Genomic DNA, 20833 nt, shown 5'->3' with positions numbered 1-20833 from the left:
TGCTCATGTTAAAAAGCTAAAGCCATTCTGTCAAATATTTGATGCATTGTGGTACTCGGTGGCTAATGGTCAATGTCGATGACTCCTGTGCAGTACAGCAGTCTGGGTAGGAGGACACCTTCAAACCACTCATCCTCTTTTGCAGGTCAGCTTGTACCAGAGTGGTACAGTTAATTAAAGTGCAAGTTGATTCCAAAGTTAAATGATTTCTGAAACTCATTTTTTCGGTTGCCATCTTCTTGTTTACATTGAAGTGAGTGTAAAAAGTCTGATGTTCAGTGAAGCAAAATCTGTGTCTCATTTTCACTTAGCTTTTACAGGTAATTAGAAAGCAAAGTGAAGAAACAGCATGTTATGTATGAAAGTATTTTGAGACTGTAGTTTTTATACCACGTATGTTCTGAGGCAACTGTCTTTCTCATTACCCTAAAAATTCCCAGTATGGGGAAAGCTGTAGGGACTTATTGTACCGATTTTTAGCTTACTGTTTTTCTTTTGAAAGCATGCAGAAATTAATTTCTTCCTTCCCTCTCTCTCAACCTCCATATCATTTTAGAAATTGTAGCTCTCTGGCATTGCATTTCCAGTCAGTCTGGCTTATTTCAGGCGTATAAACAGGCTGTGGATTGTTTTATTAGTTCATTTCAGTATACAATCTTCTTTGTAAAAATGTTTTTCCACTTCCTACACCCCCTCCCCCCCCCCAAGAAGGCTCCAGTGAATGATTGATATTTGTACAAATACATTAATAGGTTTTTAAATAGACATCAGAGATAAATATTCTCCAACTCAGCTTATAAAATTTTATCTACAAAATAAATCTTACTTTGTAGCTATTATTTTTATTTAAAACCTACAAAGCATCCTGTAGAGACAAAATACTTAATGGTGGAAAATAATTTTGCAGTCATTGATACATATAATCTATGATATATACAATATCAAGTAACGTAATGATAGTGACCACATCCATTTTTATGACAAAGCAAAACTGTGGGAAAATTCCCCTGAAATTAATGTAATTAACTATTGTTACAGCACTGAGTCAAATAAAAATATGGATTGTGCATTTGTAACTTGAATCTGGAAAATAGAAGTTCTACCATTCTTCAGACATGTCGTGAAAACTGTCTCACATTTTGCTTCGTAGACTTCTAGATAAAACGCAGACTATGGCTTGGTGACAGAGTATGTCCAAAAAATATAATTTACTGAAAAATTACTTAGCTGTGGCTCTCCTGTTGAGACCTTTCTTACAGTGAAAAACCTGAAATGGCTATTATAAAGAAAACATGAACCCTTGAGTGAGAGAACAATGAGGAGTGTTTAAATACAGTCTCTTTTATAAATAAATAACAGTAAATTGTATGTTAAGGGTGACAGTTGATTTTTCTCATTTGCAGTATAGATACTTTTCAATTAGATTAGTTAATGGCAGACTATGGGAAGAAAAAGTATGTCTTAATCAGCTGAACATGAGCTTTCAGCTCTTTATTGAATCTCCTAGCATCAGTGCCTGCCCATGAAGCAGGTCAGTCAGTGGCTTCATCAGTTCCACTAGAACTGCTCAGAACATCAAAATACATTAAGACAAAAGGACCTTCCTCAGGCCCACAGTATTTAAAAGGCTTTACTTCTTTCTGTGTGGGGTTTTTTTTTGGTCTTCTATATAAATATGCATCGTTATGACAAACGCTTTAGGATGTAGTTCAGGTATTAGAGTATCACTTGCCAAGACTAGTCCTAGTAAACGTGGCAGTGTTGCCACAATGTAGGAGGAAGTTTGTGGATGTGTCTTGAAAATAACTTTATCTCATTAGCCCAATTAAAAAAAAAAAAAAAGCCTTTGGGAATTGTTTTATTACTCCCTCAGCAAATACTCGAGAATTTGTGCTCTCCTGGCATTTCCTCACATTGTGTTACATGTCATACTTAGAGACTATTCTGATGGTTGATGTAAATGGTAATAAGAGATCTTGGGGTTATTTTTGGGGTGGGAGGTTTGGGGTTTTTTTTCGCCTTCATCACCATCAGCTTTATGCTGACCTATGTTGGCAATGAATTCTATTTATAATAAGCTGTTGCCTTTAAAAACAGTAGTTCTCTGTGAAATTAGTTCATGCCTGTTAGACCAAATGCAGAAGCCTATGCTGTAAGCCATCAGTACCACCAAAATGTAATAGTATCACGTTGTAACCACGATGCTCAGACTGTTAAGTGGGGCAGGGCTTGCAGAGAGAGGTAATATCTTACTGGATGAACCAATATGGCTGGAAAAAACACTTTTAGACAAACAAGCCCTTCTTCAGGTCTGTGCAGGAAGGACTTTCTGTGCCCAAAAGCTTGTCTGTTTTTTCCAACTGTATCAGCCTAATAAAAGATGCTACTTCTTCCTGCAAACTGCCCACTGAAAAATTAACATTCCTCCCAATAGCTTTAACACAAAAGCCAGCAGCAGCATGAACATGGTGTTTTGCTGAATTTCATATGCCATACATCTGCCCTTGCTTTACCTGCCCTGGACAGAAAGTATGAATATATTCAATTACAAAAGTGACTCCTTAGTCATAGACTGACAACACTCATCAGAGTGTTTATTGGTTTTGTTAGCTAACTTAAATTTTTGATGAAAAGGAAATTTTGCCTTCTGTGGGGTCTGTTTCTTTCTCTCCTCTTGAGACATGTAGGTCCATATCTCCCATTAATGCTAATCTTCCATGTGTAGCCAGCTCATGCATTGGAGTGCATACAAGAAGGGAAAATTGTTCCCTGGGCATTGCTCTGCTTTTCTGATGAGTCTGATTAATGATGTGCTTAGGCCTGGAGCGATGATACTCACCAAATAGCTGTTCATAAGTCTCTTGCCTACGTTTAGAAAGGACTCTCCTCACAGAAAATAAAAGACAAAAATATTCAGTGTCATGATGGAAAGTGGGTCTAAAGGGGTCTGCTGTAATGTAATAACAAAAGGAGCAGTGTTTCCAGCGAGAGTGCCAAGCATCTTGGAGTCCAGTGCAGAAAATGTTTATAGTGTTGTGTAGTTTTATTGCTACAGACTGAAGGAAAACAGCTTATTGAATGACGTGGTGGCTTTCGGGGACTAGATTTTGTACCAGTGGACCATCAAATGCTGGACAAAGAAACCCCTCTCTAGTATGTGGTGGGAGCAGGGATCTGTAAAGAGTACTCAGCTTCTTTGTACAGTGTACAAGGACAAATGCTGTTTTCAGACTCATTGAAGTTCCTAAGATCACTATGTGGAGTTCACTTGCAATGTTGGAAGGCGGTGTGGCTGCCTATGGGCACACGGATTACCAGGCTTGAGGTATTGCCAAGTCCTCCCACAGGGACACTGTGAAAACAGCATTTGTGGAGCTGTTGCCTCTCCACTCCTCCACTCCTCCACTCCAAAGATGCTTCATATAAAACCTGTTTATTTGGGCTTGGTTTTTAGCTGACATTCTCTAGTTGTGTTTTGCTCAGTGTTTCATTGGTGCGGTGGGCACTAAGATGTGCAGAGCAGTCCCTTCTCTCTGCGCTGGCCAGACCATATGTGATAACTGCAGTGCTTGTACCCTTTCTGGTGGGATTTTTCTCTTCTCGAGCAATAAATGTCATTAAAGCAGGAAAGGTCAGTAGCAAGGTCATCTGTGTTGTTTGTTTAATTGTCTTTGGTGTCTGTGCTGCTTTTTAGTGCTATACTAATGTCAGCTGTTGCTGAAGACCGTAGCTGCAGGTCGAGCCTAGGGCTGCTGTTGAGTCCTGAGGCAGTTTGGCTTTTGCAGCAAAAGAACAAATAGTTCTTTCTGAGGGCAGCAGAATGAGGTGCGAGTGAGCTGTCGTGTCAGTGTCTCTAGGAGCTGGACCAGGGAGCTATGCTGAAGCCAGGGCCTGAAAAATGTAGCCTGAACTGATGTGCCAGGTTGAAAAATAGTTGGGCTGCCATTCTCCGTGTTTTGTTCATAGGCAGTGACTGAGGAGGACTTGTATTTGAACGTGAAAACAGATGTCTCTGTGTTAAACCTACATGCAGACTAAAATGAGTGGGGAAAGGTGTGAAGGAGGAAAAGGTAAAAATGTGTTTTGTCAGACACTGCTTTCATACAGTCTGTTGTGCCCCTTTCTCTTCCACATCCAGGCAGCATGAGCTGGTCCACTTCTTTTTGTAGATGTCTATATATCTTTGAAGGCTGTAGCCTCAACACCTCCCAGCTCTGTCCCTTCAACAGGCACTGATGTGCAGCATCCTCAGTTTCATGAGTTACATGTGCTCCTTTCCTCTCCCTGAAGATTTCTTTGGCTGTGCTGTCACAGGACTACAGGAGTGCCAGGGTGGGATCCTTCTTGATATCAGACTCCAGGTAGGATGTAACAAATCAACCTGAAAAGAGCCTAAACCCTAGTACCCTATAGGAAAGGAGGTGGAAGGCATCCTTTCTGCTTTGACTTCTGTGGTGTTTTCACTGCTGCCCAGCTGCTGTGTTGTGTGCTGTCCTCACAGGCAGCTGTTTCTTGATGCTCTCATTGCATCTTGCACAGTTCTTGTGAGGAGCTGTGATCTGCAGCTTGGCATGTACCTGTGCAGCTGAAGAGGTATCAAAACAATTGTTTACTTGCTTGCAAACATGAGATGCACGTTCATGTTCGAAAGATCATTTTGCAGCCAAAAGAAAGCTTAAAATCTGGAGACATTTTGGCATTTTTCTCGCTGAGTTGGGTGAATAGATTGTTTTCAAGTCGTGATTAAAGCACATGTTGGGGCACAAGGATGGAGACTCAAAACAATGCAAATATAGTGTGAAGTATTGTTTAGGAGTTAAAATACAGATATATATCGTGACATGAAAATATAGGGTACAGGCCTGCTATAAGAAGCTACATGGCACGTATAGCCAAAAAAAGTCAAGGAGAAAGAGAAACATGACCTGGATACACAGACCATGGACGCTAACACCATCTGTAATGTATAAGGTCTGTGTATGTGGGACAAATCACTGCCATCTGAATCTCTCTTTAAAAATGTCATGAGACACACAACTACCACCATGAAAGCTTAATGTGTAAGGTTTGCTGTAAATTACACTTCAGTGTACTGTGCACAGATACTCTGTATGCTGCAACTGGCGCCTCCCTGAATATAATTTGAGGCAAATGTGGTAGTAATTCAAAGATACATTAGAAATTAGGATAAGAGAATATGTGTGTTGTAGTCCAGTCTTGTTTAACTTTTGCCAAGTTTAGGCTAATAATAATAAACAATATTTAATATTTTTGCTGATATAACAAGCTTGGAAGGCAGTCTATTGAATTCAAATAGCTTTGTGATGATAAAATAGCAGCATCAAAAATTAAGGAAGCGGTGAGTTTGATGTGGAATGTTTGATATATAATAACTTTCTGTTACACACAGTTTTCATGTAACTACTTTGAATGGTGTTGATGACAGAAATAAAATTCACTGTGTTTGTTCTCATTGATAAATGAAAGGTAAATAGAGCTTATATTATTTTAACTTTTCCAAGAGGAGTCTTGCAACACAGTCTTCTTGTTCCTGTCCTTATGTGTAGTAACCATCCTCTTGACAGATGTTTCTTTCCTGGGTGGTAACAGTTAGTTAAATTTCTCCACTTGAGCAAAATTCCTTTCCACATAAATTAGTAGGTGCGACTTACCTCTGTTTCTATAAAGCATGTGAATTTTAGCACATGTGCAGTAATCCTACTTTTTAATATTTGCACTTTGCAAACAGCTCAAGGATTTAATGTGTTTTTTTTAACTCCAGAAAATTTCTGGAACATTTCCTCTTCTTAGAGGATTCTTCCTTATGCATCCTCACATCAGTTTGTACTCGTTCACACAATAGCCTCACTCTACTCACCATTTTTACACAGCCCCACAGGGCAACAGTTTTCTTGTGCTGTTTCCTTGTGCTTTGAAATACGTACCTTTTCTTTGTGCGTGCTTTCCTTTTCTTGGTCGGGAATTAAATGCTTTTAAATCTCTCTTCTCCGAAGTTATTACTAGCTAAGAGTATCGGTCTTTCTATTTTCCTTTAGTAAATCCATTAATTCCAAGTTCTTCAGCTGCCTCTGAAGAATCTTAGTTTCCTCTTCTGGGCAGTTTGCTGCTCTTCCATCATGGGTGACGAAATCTCTTCTTTCTTTTTCTGGTGATTATCCAGGAGCTACCTCTTCTCTGTTCTTCTCCCATCTCTCTGATTATTTTAGAGGAGGTAGAAGCGCTTTTGTCTAATGTCAGTTCAGTTGTGCGCATGTTATCTAATCAGTGACATTTTCAGGAGGTTTGCAACCTCCTGGCTCCGACTGTTGAAGTATCTGACATTTTTCCGTTGGGGCTCCATATCTTTTCTTCATTGGGAGGAAAGGACATCATAACCCCAAACACCTTTCTATCATAATATATTATGACTAAAATTATTTTCTCTGTCTCAGCTCCTGGAGAACAACAACAAAATAGCTATCTTATTTAAAAATGTGTGACTCCTTATGTACTGCGTTTATGCCTTAGCCAAGAAAAAAGGTATTTTTCCAGGCAATGTAGTTGAACTATATATAATTTCCAGGATGTTTTCATTCAGTATTTTGCTTATTTGAGCTGCTTTATTTTTAGCTTAAGGAGGGAAAGAGTTCACATTTGGCAAATAAACTAACAATTTACCATGGGCATCCAGCAACTACAAAGTCAGCCAGACGATGGGTTCTTCATTCTCTGTTCTCATGTTTTGCAGTAGATAACACACCAGCAGAGTGTCAGGCTTCGTTAACTATCTTAAGTTAATGCTTTTAAAACACTCATGCCTTCTAAACAACGTATTTCCATCGTCATAAGAATAAAGAGTACAAAACCAAAATGTTTCATACACTTGGAAGATTTTATTTTTATCCCTCTTTTTCTTACCTGTGAGAAAATGCCACCTCCCTTCCCTCCAGGTGAATGTTTTTGTGCTTGTCCACTTGGACCTAAGTTGCAAACTGCACATCTGGCTGAGCATGTGTGTTTGCTGCAGGAGCGATGACACATCCAGGTTTTTGTCAGAGGGTCTATGAAGCTGATGTATGGCACAGCAGGTGATGAAATGGATTATTTCATGGGCCCCCACTTTTGAGTGCCCAATTTCTTTTGACTTCCACAGCTTGAACATTTCCAAAATGCTATGTGTGAGATACTAATGCAGGATTCCCCTGAGACTTGTTTTTTGAGACCAGGATTTTGTGAGCACAGTATCCATCTGTAAGTCTGTGTCTTACTAATGTTCAACCCCCATTGACCATTTTCAGCCTAACTTGTGTGATGGCAGAAACTAAAAAGACCCAACGCTTCTGCAAAAAAACTGGAAAATGTGTGGAAAAAGGGACAAAGTCTCAAAGCAGTATGCTCCCCTGAATTACACACGCACACATACAAAAGCCATATTAAAACTCTGAATTAAAACTCTGAGTTCCCTTTGCATTTACTATTTGGGGTTGTTTTTAAGCTACAAGCAAGCCACAAACCCATACTTTCCTAGACTGCCAGCTTCACAGATAGCTGAACAAAACTTGCTCGCTTGTATTAGTGAGCAAATGCATACAGTTAATCAGCTTCTAATCAATTACATAGTTGCAGGGATTGATAAAGGGTTGATGGCTGTATTTTATAAACTCGTGTACCATAATCAGCTTTCTTGCCACATGTGCACCCTGGCTGTCTAGTCATAAAAGCAGTTTGCAACTGTAAGTAACATAGCTCTGAACAGCCTTTCCTCTTTTTCTGTTGTTTTCTTTTCAGCTGGTAGCCAATGGATAAAAGGTTTTGGAAGCAATCTAGGCATAAAGCAGGGAAGTTTTAAACAAAAAAATGTATTTTTAAAGGAAATGACTTCTCAAGTTTTGAAGTCTCATTTTGAACAATTTAGCAGTTTGATACATGGATTCATGTTCATTACATTGTAGTACTTTCCAGAAACATGTTGAGAAGAGTAATGGGGAATTGAGTCCAAGACTGTGAATAATTGTGGAAACATCCATACCTGACTGAATAAATTATGATCTGTGGTCAACGAAAATGTTGTGATACACAGTGAGAATTTTTCCATTCATTTCTTAAGATATTTCTTCTTTTTGCATTTTCCTCTCATCCACTGTTTAGATCAGATGAATTTTCAATGTCTTTATATAACTTATTTTGGAAGGTTTAATAGTTGTCAATCCATGTACACTTTTATGTAGCTTGCTTTTTTTACAAAAACACCAAGCTTTTGCCAGGCAACTAAAGAGAAAAGAAAAAAGAAAAGGGTTCAAAGCTTCTCTGAATTGCCTAACTAAATGACTGTGTGAATATTTGACTAATAAGAGGAATTTTCACCAGTATGAGGTAACTCTGAAATTCAGAACATTCATAGAGTCAGTGCTGAAAATTAAGCAACATTCATATAATGGTAACTCAGAGAATAGAAAAGATTAAGTAACAACATAAATGAGCACCTCCTGTATGAAGACAGGCTGAGGAAGTTGGGGCTGTTCAGTCTGGAGAAGAGAAGGCTGCGTGGAGACCTCATAGCAGCCTTCAGGTATCTGAAGGGGCCCTACAGGGATGCCAGAGAAGGACTCTTCATCAGGGGCAGTAGCAGTAGGACAAGGGGTGATGGGTTCAAACTGAAATAGGGGAAGTTTAGATTAGCTATAAGGAGGAAGTTCTTTACTGTGCGGGTGGTGAGGCACTGAAATGGGTTGCCCAAAGAAAGTGATAAATGCTCCATCCCTGGCAGTGTTTAAGGCCAGGTTGGATGGAGTCTTGGATGACACGGTTTAGTGTAAGGTGTCACTGCCCATGGCAGGCGGCTTGGAACTAGATGATCCTTTCCAACCCTAACTGTTCTACAATTCTATGAGCAAATGATGTGCCTTTGTGGGCTGCACTGGGCAGTGTGTCTGCCAGTGCATTTTTCAGCATGTTGTGTAACTTTCTGAATCACTTTGGATTCATATAAATGGTAGTCATCTTTTGGTTAGAAGTCATTCTTCTGGGTGGGAGAGTCTGAGAATCCAAAGCAAGGTTCGGTATCCTAATAAAAAGCTGTTTTGAAGCCTGTTTCAAATGGTGGTGGGGCTTCATCTCTAATTATAACATGATCTCGGTAAGTGAATCTATGGCTATACCTGTAAAGTATGTCAAGGTGTCCCAGGTGAGACTGTGCATCTAGGACCCCATTCAGATTTCATGTCAAGGATAAACCCAGCGTACCCCATGTTCCTCCTGCATTTGGTAGCTTGGCTTTTCAGAGGGAGGGAGCTTGACAGCATGGAGGAATCAAAATTTCCTGTGAAATATTGGTGCTGTCAGCATGATTTATAACAAGGTAACAGAAAATGTTGCTGTTAGCCAAGTGTGAACTTTGTGTGGTTCTACTGCTGTCATCAGTAGCAGTGTTGGTGTGGGATTTCTGCTGATATAACCAAGGATAGCATCTGTCCCAGTAGCACTAAATCTTAAATCAGGAGACACTGTTACATAAGAATATCTTACAAGGATGTTTAAATTATTGCATCCATTCTGTAAAGAAAAGGAAGATGCATGAGTGAAGTAGAGATGAAGAAATTAGGACATCAAATCATGATAATCAAATCACCAAAGCTTCCGCACGTTTGAGAGATGCCAGACTGCAGTAATTAACTCTACTAAAAACCTAATTCTTACAGGATTGAAAGAAATAAATCACTTGCATTTGTCTGAGAAACACTTGGGGAGTTAGTTTCACTTTCCCATGCACTGGAGTCTCACTTATTTTTTCATTTATATTTCTCCTCCAATGAACTCATCTTCTGACTCTCATACATATGCCTGCAATATGTATTTTAGGAGGAATTTGACTCTAATCCAAATATTTAGTCTGATTCAAACAAGCCCAATTCACTGTATAGAAGGAAAACCTCTTACGGCTCTGTTTTCCTTCTGCCATAAGTAGTGTAGCTGTCCAGCAGCTTGCATCCAGCTGTGAGCACAGGCATGCAGCTGTTTTGGGAAGTCCAACATTGATCAGAAGTAAAATGAAGCATCAAAGAGAGAGGCATTTTTAGATAAGTAATAACATTTACTCTCACAAGACTACATTGATCCATTACCATTGAAAATGAACAATCAGTGCATTTGAGTCAATAAGTTGCTTAGTTGTGAAGTAAAAAATAATTGCATGTGTAGAATAAAGTATTCTGTCCTTTTGTTTGTTAAAAAAGGAAATGAAGACATAGTGGACTGCAGAACCTAAGTAAACACAGAATCATAGAATAGTTAGGGTTGGAAAAGACCTTAAGATCCTCTAGTTCCAACCCCCTTGCTATGTGCAGGAACACCTCCCATTAAACTATGTCACCCAAGGCTCTGTCCAGCCTGGCCTTGAGCGCCGCCAGGGATGGAGCATGCACAACTTCCCTAGGCAACCCATTCCAGTGCCTCACCACCCTTACGGTAAAGAACTTCTTCCTTACATCCAGTCTAAACTTCCCCTGTTTAAGTTTTAACCTGTTACCTCTTGTCCTAGCACTACAGTCCCTAGTGAATAGTCCCTCTCCAGCACCCCTATAGCCCCCCTTCAGGGGGGGAACATAAGGAAAAACATAGGGAAACATTACATTTTTTGTAATAGGCAGTTAATTTGTTTTCATTTGTGCTACAGTGACACTACCATACAAAGCCAGAAAGAGATATTCTTCAACATGTGCTGTAATAGATGTTTTCATTTCATTAATTCCTCCAGGAATTATTTTATTGTGGTTGAGTACAAGCTCTGCGTAATATTTTTTCAGAAGCATCTTAGGAAGTTTTGGACATCTTATAGTATGAGGATTTTTTTAATACATTAATAGGAGGTTATTTATGTGTATAGTTGGTTTTATCATGGGAATGGATCACTTAAGTATTATCTCTGACATATGTATTGCTTTTCTTACTGGCAATCTTGCAAATTATCTGTTGTTAATTGCTGTCCATGCTTGGTGCTTTTTTTAACTCTACAATCATATGTTTTCAGTATTTCTCTTTGTCTCTTCCTTCCCCATTAATCTGTTCCTCCTGTACAATGTGCTTCTAGTCTACTTCTTAGTTGCGTGTAAGCCTTTTAAGCAATTTAAATGGTGATTGTTTTTTCTCTTGTAGTCATTAAGTGACAGTTATTTAGCGCATAGTTTATTAAGTGTGGTCTTAAAACCAGTGCATTAATCAACAGTGATTAAGTGAATAGCTGAAAAAATTTAGGAAAAAAACCCTTTAAAATGGGGTTATTTTCTTCTATATGAAATTAGACTCCTTTTAAAAGGGGGAGATGTTCAGTTGTGTAGCTTTCGCTCTGACAACTTGCTGGTGGTTTGCAGCTCTTCACCTCGTTTGTTGTCTTGTGCTTCAGGGCAGCATTTATTTCCTGGGAGAGCCAAGGTTGCCATTTTTTGTCCAGAGAACAGGAAAACGATTGCCTTGTGTTGTTATAAAGCTGTACTAAGGTAGTTACAGTTTAGCTCAATGCCTCATTTCTTGAAAGCTTCTACATCATTTATAGGGTGTGTGAGCAGCCTGCCCTGCACTAAATTTTTATTCAAGCAGCAGAAATTTTAATCGATGCAGCATTTGTTAATTGTGTTGCGATGAACAGAAAACTGAAACCACATTCCCCAAGTTACCTGCTCTGTGATGTCTTTATATTTTTAATGGTCTTTTCTTCAGAAGTCCCGTTACAGTATTGCTTCAGTTGAGAAGAACAAATAGGCTATTTATTAAGTGTGCAGTCAATAGCATTTCAGCTAATAATGAATAAGCACTTACAATAATCTATCAACAGTAAAGGTTGGTTGTTTTTTTTTTTTTTTTTGAGTCATGTATGATCTTCCTGTCTGCTCCCTGGAGTCTGAAGTATTTATTACTTGGAAACAAAGACCTTTAGAGTCAAAGGTAAGCAACAGCATGCTGAAAGAGCAAGAGCATGCCCGTAAATAGGAATACAGTAGGGAGCCGTTAATAAAGAACTTCTAGCAGTGCCCAATGTATGTTCCTAGTCTTCTCTTCCCACCCCATCCCCTCTCAGCTATTTCAGCTAAGAGACTCTTCCCTCTGGCCACGCTCGTAAAGAGCGAGTTCATGTATCATCATATATTTCACATGCATTCATTGCTCTACAAGGAATGCAATGCTCTTGCATGTTTGTGCAAGAGTAGTACATAGCATGTGCTTCTGCAAATCCCTCTTTCAAGTGCATTGTTGATTACCCTGAGTAGATTCAATATTCTGTGAAGGTTGGACCTTAAACAGTGTTTGGATGAAAGCTCTTCTTAACTACATAAAGCCTTTGTGGCAGCATAGCCACCCATATTGTAAAGCAGTAATCTTTGAGCAAGTGTCCTTTTACCATGTTGTAATTCTTGCGATGTTACAAATCTGTATCATGGATGAGCATGTTTAAGGTTTTTAATTATATTAAAATTTTAATATTTTAATTATATTTAAGTTACTTATTCAATTCCTAATTGCATAAATTAGGAATTGGTCTGTTTTCAGACTGTTTCTCATTCTGTTTCTCACTCTGTCACTCTGCCTTTTCTCCCCCACTTTTCAACATTCTCCCAGGTGTTCTTTCATATGGACACGCTTTTAAACTCAGGTGAAACGTTAGGCAACAGGGATGTCTGATAAATTCAACCAAAATAGTTTGCAGATCAGTTCACCTTTATTTCACTGCTCAGTCATGTGGCACGCAAAACATGTTTTATTGGAAGAACTCATTAGTAAAGAGCAGACTGCGTAATGTTAACTGTGCATCCACTTTTGGTAAATAAATGAATGCGAGTCATTTACGCCTGTAAATTCTGGCATTAGGGACTAGATTTGTTCAGTAAGAAAGAAATTCCACTTGATCTGTTTTCACTTTAAGAACGTGCCAGCCTCTGCATTACTGTGTGAAACTAGCTCTTTGTGTTAATACAACTCCTAGTTTTACCAGACAAATCTGAGATGAAGTAATGTAGAGGTATATCAAAGTGGCAAGGTATTGTTAGCAGGTTTTTGACTGTACAATAAATGTCACACTGACACTTAGACTATGTGGTTAAAGTTGTTCACTGACCTTTTTATAGGAAATAATTCAACAAGAGGGCATTCCAAACAAGTCATCTGTAGGTGTATCTCTTTTATTGTCACTGTCTTTCGCTATAGCTGTGTCTTCTGTTGCTTACAGCATTTCTGAATAGGGAAGCACAGTGATGTAGCTGGAAGGTTTCTCTTGATTAAACAGCTAAGTTAGTTTTAGAATAAAAAAAAATTTAGACTAACTTTGTTTTTAAAGATGAAGATCTCAAATGAGTGCTGGCTGAGTGAGGAAATGAGAAAGCATTTTTACGCTAAACTATCGCCAAGGCATTGACCTGCTATTCATCAGTTTTAAGAGATGTGGAAATAATTTTTGTGAAGTGTAAAGAGCTACCCTACTGTAATGAGGTGTGTTAAAAACTAGCCCTTATGCTTGACCTCAGGCTGTAAAAACTCAGATACGCACAGGCTGCTTTTCCCACAGTTCACTAAAATGTTTTTGACTAGACCACAGACATCCATTATGTTTACTGAGAAACTTTCTCCTCTGACTTCAGCCTTCCAAGATTTTGGAAGCTGTCATAAGTGACCAAATGTTGTTTTAACAATGGTTTCTTTATCTGTTCACTAGTAAAGTACAATATCCAGTGCTACAATTTCCATGCTGAATGAAAGTTAAACATAAGGCATGACATGAATCTAAATCTTCCCTCTGCTTGTGCGGCTCACTGGGAAACATATGCTATGACAGTGAGGTGGCTAGTGCAGAAATCAGTCATTCCTGATGGACATTTGTGGTTGGGGTGGCAGACCCCAAAGATGATACAGTGCTGCCATGTGGAGCTGGTGAAGTCCAACTCCAGCATGCTTAATTAATTATTGATTTTTGGTTTTTCTTTCTTATTATGAGGCCATTAAGTTCGCACAGGTTAAAAAGTAACAATAGTAATTTACCTGTTACTTGTCAGCAGTGGCACTGCCTTGGGAGGATTTCACGTTCCCACGTTGTGTAGTTCTATTTGGCAGAGAATTACTGCACTACAGGAAGAGCTTTAAATAAGCAGAGTATCTATGTATATTGTGTTGTCTGTCAGGCAGCAGTTTGACTTCTCTTGTATTTTTCTGCAGTACCTTTAAGGTATTGTTTCAGATATATGCAGCCAGTTTGAAGCCCTGCTCCTCCTTTGTGGCACCCTTAAGGTAGCATATGGCCATGCAGTGCCAGGACAGATGATACAGAGACAGAGTTTATCAAATAGAGTCGATTTGGTTGGAAGCTGCTGGGATGCATGCACTTTTAAAAGCTGTTGAAGTGCCAAATAAGATGTGCTGACTTTGGCAGCTGATCTTAGCATCCAGCTCTTGAACAACTGACTTTGTTATTTACTTACAAGCTTCCTCCTGGCAGTCTTCACTGCATATGCCCAGAGATCAGACTGACCAAGGTTGCTGCATGTGTCCATTCACAGGGAGGTCTGAAGTGCTGGCTTGTAATCCAGAGTTTGAATGCAGCGGTCACTTGGCAAGTCTAGGCTCTCTGGTTTGAGTTTTTGGGGTGGTTTTGTGTTTTATCTATCTATCTATCTATCTATCTATCTATCTATCTATCTATCTATCTATCATCTATCTATCTACCTACCTATTTATTTATTTTAATTGCAACATTGCCGTGGTTCATTATAACTTAACCTAAAGCAATATTTAGTTTGAAACCAGTAGAAGCATAAAGATGTTTAAAGTAAATCAAGAAAATTAAATATTTGGGGTAAACTACTTTTCTCAAAGTCTGTGATAGACTGTGAAATTTTGCTGAAGCTTATAGAAGCTATTTGGTGACTATTCTGAAAATAATGAATCTTTTCAGTGTAGCCTTAATATGTATGTGATAGAATAAAATATGTTTCTTTTTGCTATTATTTTTCTGGATGCAAACAGTATTAATCCTGTGATGTATCCTCTGCTAATTGTCTTCAAAATGAGCAAAACATGAGGTGGATGATTGAGTTATTTTTAACAGCTTCTCTTCCCAACGACTGTTCAGTGTTGTCCTCCCAAGGTATGCTTCACTGCCAATTAGTTTATTACTATCATGTCCATTTCATCTTCAATTAAATAGATGTAATCTGTCTTGGCATCATTTACTTCAGTGTGAGATCACCAAGTTTGAATTAATTTTCCTAATAGGGAATCCATCCATGAAGCAGAAGTGAGTTTTCACAATTTCTGGACAGTCCTATATGACTGTCTGACAAAATCCCTGCTATAATTTCCACAAATTTTAGTGGTCTTTGAAATAAAGAAATGGCATCATCAGAGGCCAATGGATTCCTTCTGGTTTACCAAGTCTAAGACAAAAAAAGTTTGTGACATAATTCACTTTAATTATTTCAAAGTGTAGCTGTCTTTCATGACTTATTTATGTTCTTGCCAAAATTTGTGTGCTAGATTCTTGAAGATCTCGATGAGAATGCATCGTATGAAAGAGAGGGTGCTACAGTGTATGCATAAACATACATTGTATATGTGTTTTCTTGGTATTAAGTCAGTACATCAGACATTCTTAGTGTTAGGTAATTCAGTGCCTCAGAATGAAATGGCTTTTCTTTGTCCTGGAATTGTACCTTTCTAAGGAGTGGGGAGAAAGACTTTACTGTTACCAGCTACAATTAGCCTAGCATTCTGCACTGGTGTGTATAGCTATAGCCAAACGGCACAGTTGTCAACAGCAGTTAGTCCAGTTGTTCTCAGCTGGACTGGGACCAACCACCAGTTGACTATATATACAGGCCATTCTAGAGGCTTAAGAGGCTCTTAATCACTGGAGAGAGAGCAGGTCACCCTGCTCATGGTCCAGTCAAGAGAGATTGGGTCCTTTATTTGGTGGATCTAACAGTACTGAGTCAAAGCATGTATTCATTGAGTAAGCATTACAGAATGAAGTCCCTAATAGTTATCAAGCACCCCAACAGTGGGTTTCAGAAGATATCTTATTTTTTATAAACATGTAAGTGGTTAGAAAACTTACTATAAGGTTAGAAACCTTATAGTAAATGTAAGTGGTTATAAACCTATAATTGTTTGAAATGAACTTTAATACTCAAACTTAGTTCCAGAATTGAGGATAATCAGCACAATTCTGCAAATGTAATACCTTGTGTAGCGCTGGGTGACTGCAGTGAGTCACAAAATGTGGAAGAAGTGAATGCCTGCTGTCATGTCTTTAAATTCTCTGGATTTCATAAAAGCAAACTGAAGGCATATTCATTAGTGTCTGCACAGCTGATAGACTTTCCCACTGTGCAGTGTACACAAGAGTAGGCTATGATGAAGATGGAGTACTCAAACTCAGAATGACTGCAATTCCACATACACTGCATTTGAAAATGTACCAATCTAGATGACAGATGTTACTATCCTTGTGTGGTTAATATAGGCTTGTCTAAGTTTTTGCTACATTATGAAAACCCATAGGGATGCTTATTTTCTTATTTTTCTTGGCTGGTTGAAAGGTAATAGTACAAAATGCCATAGAATTTGGTCTTACTGCTTCAGTCATCTGCTCGGAGAGCTCAGAGTTTCTAAAGCATTTATTAATTATGGAAAGCAACAGAAAAAAATTTGGAGGATTTTTGTCTCACTTTTACAGTTAAAGGGGAATATAAGCCATCTTTTACAGTGTGACACATATAAGCTAATTCCAGTATATACATCTTCAATTAACTTCTTTCTTTAAATTAGGAAATACAGCTGCTGCCTATACAGATAAAACTTACTTCTGTTATGGTGTTCTAGGATGCATTAAATTTCTAGTTTTGGGGTAAATTCAGAGACTTAGAGATGAAAAAAAAAAAAGGTTCAGAGTCAGGAAACAGAAGTAGAATGAAAATAGTTTACATGATCTATCTTTTACTGATTAATTTGCATATTAATCAATATTTGCATATAATATTTGCATATCATTTTTCCCTTTAATACTTCTTGTACCGGTGGATGCATTCCCTTTTTCCTTCCCAAATAACTTGACTCTTTCACACTACAGTTTTTCTTTTTTCAAGTTACTTAATTCTTCTGGTTTTTTTTTTTCTTTTTTGTTAAATCAGACTAGTCGATTATGAAACTTTGTATTTGTCTCACTAAAACGGGATTTTGGAACTATACTGTTCCATACTGTTCATTTACCCATGTGTCCCATGGGAATTCTCTCATCTAATTACAACTTTTAAAATTTATGGTACTGTTGTAATATTTTAAGTAAGCCTTTTTCAGGCTGGCCAGAAGCATTTGCTTGTAGAATAAATAATGCAGGACAAGTAATCAAAATGCTATTAAACAAGATAATACCTCATTTTGGAGCACCAGCGGCAATTTCTGCCAACCGGGGCTCACACTTCAGTGCAAAATTGTTATGAGAAGTTAGCAAAAAATTAGAAACTGATTGGCAACTACATGTTCCATACAGGCCTCAGGCCAGTGGGCAAGTAGAAAAGATGAACCATCTGATTAAACACCAGATCAGTAAAATATGTCAGGAAACAAATTTATATTGGTACCAAGCCTTACTACTGGCTCTATTAAGAATTCAAACTAAATGTCGGTCAAAAAAAGAGGTTAGCCCATTTGAAATTCTATATGGAAGACCATATCAATCCCAGTTTAAAGGAGAAGGTCTTCAGGAAGTGGGAGAAGGCTATCTCCGGCAGTTTCTGGTCAATGAAAAAGGTCTTTGATTAATATTGGTGATAGCCCTAAATTTAGGGATAACCAGATTGCATTGTAAGACTTTGTGCTTAAGTGATGTAGCAACAAATGTGCTTTTGTGTGGCGTGGTAGTGATTAGTATGGTAAAGTGATGCTACATATTTCTAGAAGTACAGGAGTATGCATGTTTTGGTAAAATTTGTATAATTTTAAAAAATGTAAGATAACGCTGTATTTAACAAATGTGGATGTCCAAGAATATGTTGACCTTATACTACACATAAAGCTATGAGAAATACTTCAATTGCTTGCTCAGTTTTATTAAACCACTCTGGTTTCTGCTTATTCAAGGGTTTATTTGTGGCAGTTTAGAAGTTTGATGGAATGATATTATGAAACTGTCATGTACATCACTGAGGATAAGAGCTATGTGCAGGAGTTTTATGACTGAGAAACTTGTAATGAGCAAATTAGTTGGAATGCTTTGCATCTGGCAGTTCACCAAGGCTTAGCAATTACCCTTGTCATCAAAATGTATTTTCATTTAAAGACAAAGGGTTTCTCTGCCATCAATGACAAGCTTCTAAACCAAGGTTTTATAAACAGTGTCCATTTAACCAAAGTCAGCTTCAGTACTCATGTATTACTAGTGATAAAGTTAGTTTTTCAAGCTGTGCAGTAAAAATAAATAAATCATGCGAAAGGAGAGCCTTAATTCTGTGAACAAGGTACTAGGAGCACTTCCAAAAGCTGTTGTTGATGTAAGTAGTGAAAGTAAAGCATAAGAGTTAACATGTCATTCAGTCGATGCAGGAGATGAAATACCTGTTTTGTTCCAAATTCGCTATTTTAAAAGTTCTTCACCGGACTGAGCTGCAAATGGGTGGGTAAGCATTGGCCATGACCTGGCTGGTAACCTCAAAGGTGTGCAGGGATGCTAGCCACTGGATTATGTGAGGCTGTGCCAGTGGCTGCAGAAACTGGATTGTCTTAATCACACAAGCTTGATGGTCCTATAAGCCTTAGAAAAGAATTGCTTTTTGTAGATATAATGTCTTGAGAGAAGTGCAGAGGGCAAGGAGAATTTTATGGTTATAAGCTACCTTAAAAAGACACCAATTTTATGATAAAACAAAGTATTGTAGCTCTTAGTGTTAATACAGTTATGATGTGTTTTATGTCTTGCTTGGATAAAACCTTCCAGTTATGCCATCTAATGTTTTGCTTGAAGTCAGGACGTTTATCTTCATTGGTGGTGTCTTTCCCACAGTGTGCACTGAAGGTGTGTATCAAAGACAGAGTTATTTGTGCTGGTCTTGCCATCTTTTCAATTTCCCTCAGTTTTCTGCTTCAAGGCACCCATATCCTAACAGCACAGGTTATCAGCGGGTTCACAGGGATGCTGATCCTGCATCCCTGTGGATGGATGGATTTTAAACTTTGAAACTCATATTTATTGCAGGGCAGGACGGTGGATTCCTGCCCCCAGTGATGGCTCACACTTACTGTCATGCTGTACGTAATTTTTAAATATGAGTTTGGGCACCAAATACCTAACTACAGACAGAAGTTTTGAGAGGCGATGTTAACGTGCATTTTTCATCACACTGTGAATACCCATGTGGTCTTAATGCTTCTGCGTGAATTCTATAACAAACACGCACTTTCTTCAATTTGGAGACCTTGTTTTATAGAAATTTTTTGTGCAGATTTTTTTGATATCCACGTTATTTGGGGATTAAATTCCAGAATCATAGCTAGATGTTATGTAGATGCGCACTGTAAAGGGGGCTGAAACAAAATGCTTCGTCCTCCTTCCCCCCTCCCCCATTTTTCCACCTGCTTGCAGAAAGCTGTATTATTTCTTTATTATTTTAATTTTTTTGTTCTCAGACAAGCCTCATAATTACCCTTCTGGGCCTGATCTGGGCCTGCAGGAAAGGCCCGCAGCATCTGTAAAGCTGGCAGCAGCATGGTATTTCCAGGCAGGCGGGGTGGGGAGCCAGTCCATGGCTTTGTCTGAGCAGCTGAGAACTTCATCTGAGCCATGCCGCGGTGTACAGTAACACCAACCTGTGCCATCAGCAAGGAAAGCACTGAGCAAGTGTTGGGGCCAATATTTATAGACCACTGCGTAGCAGTCCTGAAAAGAGAGGCAGGGAGGGAGTGTGAGAGAAATCTTGGCTGAGCTGAGGGCACTTTTATTTCAGGTTTCTGTTATTTAAGCAACATTAAGAAAACACCCCTTGTCAAGTTTAATCTTCTCTTGGTGAATCATAGCAGTCCTCTTCGCCTTAAGACCAGGTGGAAGCAACAGATTTAAAACAAGACATTTGAGGGTAAGTAACTGATTTAGTGTCACTTTTACCTTCAGCTTCCCAGCCAGCTCACTGCCCTTCGAAGGCCCTGCATCAAGAGTTCAGTGCATGTTGTGACTGAGGCATAGTGCTGTCTGCTGTGTAAGGGTGTTCTGTGTGCAGGGATTTTGTATACAGTTACAGAGGAATATCAGGTGGTTTCTTCATTTAGCAACATGCTTGAAAAGGTCAGTTAGCATCAGAGAAGAAATACACGCAGCCCACTTCCACTACTGAAAGTAGCATGGGTCATTTAAAATCTCCTAGTAATGTCAAGGTTGTGGCTTAAAGCATCTGCTTCTTGATGTATAGATGGATATACTTGCATTGCAAGTCTGCTGTCCTATATATACTGCTTTTAGTAGTGGAAAACAAGAAAAAAATTAGGCACAAACTTCTGTGTGCTGGTGTATTAGCAGTCAGGTCAATACTCTGTTTTTCTAAGAGGACCAGGACAGTACTTGATGTATGTTCTTGCATACCTCAATTAATAAATGAATTTAAAAAAAGATGGGGAGGGAAATGGGTTATTAGGAGAGAAAAATTCTCCCTCCTTCATGAATTGTTCAAGGTGACATAGAACACACACCCCTGCAGGATATTGCCTGATAGCAGAAGGGAAATGATTGTTTACAGCAAGCTGTTATAACCAAAGTGAAAGAGATTCTCCCTCACCTACCTTCACACAGGCAGCTCCCCACAGCTTTTGA

At 38.7% G+C, this 20833-nt stretch overlaps 1 protein-coding gene across 5 annotated transcripts in view; it reads left to right on the top strand.

Annotated features, from left to right (window-relative positions):
* Nucleotides 1–20833, top strand: part of BMPR1B (bone morphogenetic protein receptor type 1B) — a 246114-nt gene that overhangs the window by 109338 nt on the left and 115943 nt on the right. The window contains exon 4 of one of the 5 annotated variants that reach the window (XM_065691656.1): nucleotides 11861–11937. The exons of the other annotated variants lie outside the window; for them this stretch is intronic. The gene's annotated coding sequence lies outside the window, so the exon portion shown is untranslated. The remainder of the gene's footprint in view (nucleotides 1–11860; nucleotides 11938–20833) is intronic. 5 annotated transcript variants of the gene reach the window in all.

The sequence above is a fragment of the Lathamus discolor genome, chromosome 1 (genome assembly GCF_037157495.1).
Source record: "Lathamus discolor isolate bLatDis1 chromosome 1, bLatDis1.hap1, whole genome shotgun sequence".
In the NCBI taxonomy this organism is placed as follows: domain Eukaryota; kingdom Metazoa; phylum Chordata; class Aves; order Psittaciformes; family Psittacidae; genus Lathamus; species Lathamus discolor.
Note: the sequence above shows the minus strand (reverse complement) of the source record. Positions and strands in the feature narration are given on the sequence as shown.